Source organism: Elephantulus edwardii, unplaced genomic scaffold (assembly GCF_000299155.1).
Source record: "Elephantulus edwardii isolate Elephantulus edwardi_28Jun2011 unplaced genomic scaffold, EleEdw1.0 scaffold00072, whole genome shotgun sequence".
Classification (NCBI taxonomy): Eukaryota; Metazoa; Chordata; class Mammalia; order Macroscelidea; family Macroscelididae; genus Elephantulus; species Elephantulus edwardii.
The window spans coordinates 5,105,281-5,112,293 of NW_006399822.1; the positions used below are offsets into that span (position 1 = coordinate 5,105,281).

At 42.4% G+C, this 7,013-nt stretch overlaps 1 pseudogene; it reads right to left on the bottom strand.

The window, feature by feature from the left end:
- LOC102870685 overlaps window positions 1–6,751 on the bottom strand; it is a 37,179-nt pseudogene extending 30,428 nt beyond the window's left edge.
- Between the last annotated feature and the right edge of the window lie 262 nt (window positions 6,752–7,013).

The following is a 7,013-nucleotide window of genomic DNA, read 5'->3' on the forward strand; positions in this document are numbered from 1 at the left end:
TAATAGATTATAAATTAATTAAGAAGAACTTGACTTCTAGAACCCTTAATTATAATACCTGTACATAAACTAAGAAGCAGTTTTCTGAACAAAACCAGGGAGTAAGTAGATGGTTTAAAAGGTGTGTATCAGGGTTGGATACTTTCTCCATATCTATCCAGTTTGTATGCTGAGGAAATCATTTGATAAACTGGACTGAATAGAAGAAGGTGAGACATCAAGATTGGAGGAAGACTTATCAACATTTTGCATTAAGCAGATGATTTAACTTTGCTTGTGGAATATGACAAATTGAAGCACTTGCTGCAGAAGATCAAAGGCAAAGCCTCCCAATATCAAGAAAACAATCCTCAAGTAAGGATATTTGGTAATCCTCCTTTTGGATTAATAGGCAACATCATGATAGATGGAGAAAAGATTGATGTTGTCAACAATTACATTTTGTTAAATACAGAATCAGCACACATGGTTTAACAGTAATCAGGAAACCAAAAGACACATTGTATTGGGAAAATCTACTGTAAGGGACCTCTTCAAAGAGATGAAGAACAAGGATGTCAGTTTAACCACTAAACTCAAGTAATATTTTCCAGTTCTTTCCTATGCACCTGAAAGTTAGAAAATAAATAAGGACTGTTGATTGAAAAAGAATCAGTACCTTTGGATTGTGGTGTTGGTGGCAAGTATCAGCTATCCTGTGGACTGCCAAAAAACCCAGATAAATCTTTTGGAGAGAAGTGTACCCCCGGTGCTTTTTAGAGGCAAGGATGGTGCAACTTCACCTTGCATGCTTTGAACACGTTGTTAGTAGGGACAATCCTTGGAAAAAGACTTCGTGCCAGAAAAGGTAGAGGGTCAGGAAAAGAGAGGAAGACCCTTAACAAGATGGGCTTGACACAGTGACTCTAACAGCGAGATGAGTCTGTTGGGGATTGTGCAGATGCCACAGGATAGGGTCAAATTTTAATCTGTTGTTCATTGGGTTGCTACGTGTGGTAGTCATTTCAGTGGCCCAGAACAACAGTAATAATGCAATTCTACGTTAATTGCCACACAGTATCATGCCCATATACGATACATAATGTATAGCTAAAAGATCATGCTGAACAACCTTGAGAATTTGCCTTTTTATTTTTCATTTATCCCTTTTCCAGATTTTAGATATTTTAAGAGAAATGTCCAGAGCCAAAATTATTTGGTAACAGAGTATTTATAAATTGTTATGTACACAATCATTTTACTACTTCTCCCTTTATGTCCTCCCAACAAATGTGCATAAGTTTATAAATATATGCTAACTTGAAACATAGTTTAATCCAAATCAGACTTATTTCTTGTTGAATGAGTTCTGACCTAAAGAACTTGCTTTATATTACATAAAGAACGTCTTTTATATTTTTTCCCCCAGAATTTAAAGAAATAACATATGAGCAAGAACCTATGGTGATGAAGGAAGAAGTTCAAGCTGCTTTGAAGGAAATAGCAAAAAATAAGGCCCCAGGAATAGATGGTATACCAGTTGAAGTATTTCAGATAACAGATGTTGCCCTGGATGTGCTCACCAAGTTGTGCCAAGAAATCTGGAGAACAACCACTTGGCCAACTGACTGGAAGAGATCTATATTTGTTCCCATTCCAAAGAAAGGTGACCCAACTGAGTGTGGAAACTACAGAACAGTGTCATTGATTTTACATGCAAGCAAGATTCTGCTGAAGATCATCCAAAAACGATTAGAACAGCACATCAGCAGAGAACTGCTGGAAGTCCAGGCTGGGTTTAGAAGGGGCCGTGGTACTAGGGATATTGTTGCTGATGTTAGATGGATCTTGGCTGAAAGCAGAGAATACCAGAAGAATGTCTATCTGTGTTTCATTGATTATGCAAAGGCATTTGACTGTGTGGATCATACCAAACTATGGCTGACTCTGAGAAGAATGGGAATCCCAGAACATTTAATTGTGCTAATACGAAACCTATACTTGGACCAAGAGGCAGTAGTCAGAACAGAGCAGGGTAACACTGCATGGTTCAAAATTGGGAAGGGTGTACGCCAGGGATGCATCCTGTCTCCATACCTTTTCAACATGTATGCAGAGCAGATTATCTGAGAGGCTGGGCTCTATGAGGAAAATGGTGGCATCAGGATTGGTGGAAGGTCTATTAACAATCTGCGTTATGCAGATGACACAACCTTGCTTGCTGAAACTGAGGAGGACCTCATGCACTTGCTGCGAAGGGTCAAGGACTGCAGCCTTCAGTATGGACTGAGTCTCAATGTCAAGAAGACAAAGATTCTCACCACTGGACCAATTGGCAGCGTCAGGATGGATGACGAAGAGATTGAGATTGTTCACAGCTTCAGTTTGCTTGGCTCCACAGTCAACACTCTTGGCACCAGCAGTCAGGAAATCAAAAAGCGTATCGCAATGGGAAAGTCTGCTGTTAGGGACCTCTCTAAAGTACTCAGGAGCAACAGTGTCTCTCTGGAGACTAAGGTGCGCCTGATACAGGCCATGGTATTTGCAATCACTTGTTATGCATCAGAGAGTTGGACAATGACTAGGGAGGACAGAAGGAGAGTGGATGCTTTTGAGCTGTGGTGCTGGAGAAGGGTACTGAATGTACCCTGGACTGCCAGGAAAACAAACAGATTTATCTTGGAGAGGATTAAACCAAGCTACTCCCTGGAGGCAAGGATTCTGGGGCTTCGTCTGACATACTTTGGACATGTTGCCAGGAGGGACGGGTCCTTGGAGAGGGACATCATGCTTGGGAGGGTTGAGGGACAACGCAGGAGGGGAAGACCCTCTATGAGATGGATTGATTCGGTGACTGGGGTAATCGGGATGGGTGTGTCAGAGGCAGTGCGGTTGGCGCAGGATAGAGCAGGGTTTAGGGCTGTTGTGCATAGGGTCGCTATGAGTCGGAAACGACTCGATGGCACATAACAACAACAACAGGGTAAAAGTCTAGAAACTGTGTAATTACACAGAACAGACGGTGTTTACTGCAGCAAAGAGCTTAAAAATGACAGTTCTGTCACCTGGAAATATGTATGTTACCTTCATTGTGCTAAAAATTGTATTTGTAAAGCACTTGATTTGGTCATTAGCTATTGGGTTAGAACTGCCTAATTAGTCATCTTGCCTGATCCTAAATACATTGAGTGCATAGCAACAACTGCTGTAGCCTTAGTCTGACTTAGGTATGTAGTCAGTGCTAAAGACCAAAGATGTCACTTTAAAGACGAAGGTGCACCCAATTCAAGCCATGACTTTCCCCCCCATCATGTGCTATATATACATCTGTGAACTGGATAATGAATAAGGACAGCAGAAGAAGAATTGCTATCATTGAGTTGTGGTGTTGAGGAAGAGTACTGAACATTCAATGGAGGGACAAAAGAATAAATAGATATGTCTTGGAGAAGGTGCAAACGCAGAGCTCCTTGTAGGCACAAGTCGTGAAGCTTTGTCTCACATACTTTGGCCATATCATTAGGAGAGGTTATGCCTGGAATGGAATGTCATGCTTGAAAAAGTAGAGGGTTGGTGAAAGAGAGGAAAATCCTCAACTAGACTGCTTGATATAGTGATTATGACAGTGGGCTCAAGGGTGTCAGGGATGATAAAAATGGGACAAGACAGGACAGATCGGATAGTCATAAGGTCACTATGAATCATATGTGACTCGATGGCTCCTAACAATATTATCTTTAAAAGCCAAGGATAAAGCCCACTGGAGAAATGAGCAAACATGAAAAGATTCTCCTTTTCCCTCCGTGAGTGTCAGGCCTGCCTTGCTTATCCTAAAATTTACCGTTACTACCTCTAAGCCCTCAAAGTGCTGTTCCCTCAAATGGATTGTCTAGAAATACTTAGAATTCCAAATATTTCACGAATGTTAGCCACAGCATTGCTATTGTTTTATTTCTTAATTTTTCTTGTAATTTGACTGAAAGTCTACAAAGCCTATTCTTTTCCTAATCCATCATTCAGCACATGTTGTCCCATAACATCAATTACTATACACACACGAGCCAATCATCCTTTCATTCTATATTGCCTCTCCCTTCACTTACTGTAATAGGTGTTTATTATTGTGATTGTTTAAAACATATACAACCGGGGGTTTTTTAAAGTAAAAAAAAATTGTATTAATTTACACACAAGTCCACATACATTGTGTTTCACACATTCCTTCATTCACATTGTATTTCATAGGATGATTCCTATATCTTGTGTTCTATGAAATTAATTAATCACCCTTGCTTAATGCCCACTATTATCTTTTCAGGTCTCCCCTAGACCTGTCCTGATTCTTTCACGCCCTCCCTCTCCCCCCCAAACTCTGTGATTCTGTGATTTCCCCTCATTCTGCTTTGTTGCACTCAAATGGGGAAAGCACACCAGCACATGCACAGAGAGCATTCTAGTCTAGAGTGGTTCTCAGCTTACAGTGCTTGCTCCTTTACTCCAGACAGAACAGTTGAGATTGTCATGGCCTTTACACCCAGGCTTGGGATGATTTCCCAATTCTAGTGCCAAAGTGGTAAAGTCCAGCCAGTCTCCAGCTTCAGGAGATGCCAGAGGTGTGTGTAAATGAAACTCCTGTATCCAGCCAAATAACCAATCTAGGAAATCATTATAAGAAAATCCTAGTTTCCACAGCTTTCCAGAAACTTTTCACTGTGTTGCTTTTGCTAACCCTTGGAGTAAAGTGCATGGCATTATAGAAGGAGTTGCTTTAGATCCAATGGCTTTGTGAACTGTATAAATAAAAAAATTTGTCCCTATCTGAATGCCATGTAAGGGAGCTCTGATGGCTTAGTGATAAGGAATTTTGCTGCCAATGCCAAGATAAGCAGTTCAAATCCACCAGTTGCTCTGTGAGAGAAAGATGGGCAGTCATCTTCTGTGTGACTTTCTGCCTCTGAAAATCCACAAGAGGGTCAGCTATGGATCAGTTCTAACTCAGAGGTACACAACAACAGCATCTTATGTCTACTCTCGTCCTGGCAGGACAAGGTCAGTAATTCCTGGCCAGTAATTCCTCCTCTTCCTCAGAAGCACTTTGTGGACCAGGACAACACCAGGTAATAGTAATCTAAGTCCATCTAAACTCTGAAATGCCTTACAACAAAGCAGATCAGTTTTACAACTCCAGTTTCATGCATGCAGCTGAAAAGGAAAAAAAATTCAAAAGAATGTTAAACCTGGAAGCCAGATTAACAAGCATAACAAACTGCCTGCCTGGTTGAATTAAGTAGTGTTACAGCTCTGGTGACCATGCAGAGGAGAAAGGGCTCAGATGGGGTCCCCCAGTAGCCCAAGGGAGTGTGTACCATGCGAGAAAAATGAACCCCAGGCTCACAGCCAACCAGGCTTTGTATAACCCACTTGCAAATCCCAGCCCCGCACTGATCTCCCAATCATCTGCTGCTTTCACCCAAAGAATCTTCCAGAACTTTTCTGGGTTCCATAAAGCACACAGAACACCATCATTGTCTGATTCGTATTTACACAAGCATAGCTCAGGGAAATTTCACTGCTCCTGCCCCCCTGCTCCCAGCCCCTTTTTGCTAACCTCCTGGGGCACATGAATCAAAGCAAGGTATGGAAAATCGCTTGGGCATGTCCTTTTTCAAATTCCTGGCCCAGCATTCCTGTTTTCTAAGCTTCATTTAACTAAGTCCCACAAAGGCAATGCCAGCGCCAGCTCCTGTCCCTGTTAAGAATAGCAGCCCTGGCAAAAGAACAAAGAAATCTATCCTGGAGAAAGTGCAGCCAGCGTGCTCTGAGAGGAAGGATGGTGAAGCTTCATCTCATTTACTTTTGCCATGTTTTTAGGGGAATTCAGTCCTGGGAGAGAGAGGAAAGGCAGGGGCTCGGCAAAAGAGAGGAAGACCCTCCCCAGGGTGTACTGACACTGTGACTCCCACAGTGAGCTTCAGCAGGACAGAGAGCAACAGGAAAGATGCCAGAGCTCCTATCTGTTACTCATAAGGTTGCTATGAGTTGCGGTTGACTTAATGGCACCTAACAGCAACATGCAATTTTGAGATTAAATAGCTGAGAGTATCTACATCACATTTTAATCCGTGGTCCTCTTAAGTCAAAATTCTTTACAGAGACGGTTCTAAACCACATTAGCTTCAGGTTCTTCAGATGCTAGGGTGCACACAGCAGGGGAATTTCAATGTCCTGTCTAAGCACAAATAAGTCTTTCTATTTGTAACCACTCTCTGGATTCTCATCTTAAATCTACGGAAATGATTACAGAAAACTATAGATACTGTGCAAAAATGCTGTCAGTCATCTTTAACCTAAATATTGAGTGCAATTTCTTTTTCTAACAAAATGTATATATGAGTTTCATAAAGATAACCAACCTCTGATCCTCTTTGTTAATTCCTTTGTTTGGTTAAATATGTCATAATTCAACTTCAGCCCACTCACAATAGCAGCCGCCCACTCACCTGTGATGAGGACGGCCTTCTGATGCACAGGTAACATCTGTTGACCAGAGAGGTGCTTTGTAGAAGAGGAGACAAGACACATAGACGAGAAGCAGGCCCCAGCAAAGGGAAAAGCCAAGTAGGCAAGTGATTCCCTAGAGGCCCGCCAAGCAGATGGTGCAGTTCCACATCTGCCCTGGGCTCTTCCTGAATTTTCCAAAAGCCATTCCTCCCAGCACAGCGGTGACAGCCAGGCAGAGCCCCGCTGCAGGGTCAGAGCAGATGGATCCCATTCTCAGCTACCAGTGGCTCCAGGGATCCCAGTGGGCAAAGGCTGACAGGAGGGGATCTGGGCTGTGTGAGCAGTGAGGGAGGCAGACAGAAGATCCTGGCTTTGTTTGAGCAAGAATTAAACATACTCCAGCACACACATCATCCCAGTGGATAAACGAGTGTGCAGTTGGTTATCAATACCGGGAGGCTTCCTCCACTGCCTGCAGATGCTGTCCTGAAAATACTCAGCTCGAGTATGTACTCTTATGTTCACATGCATTG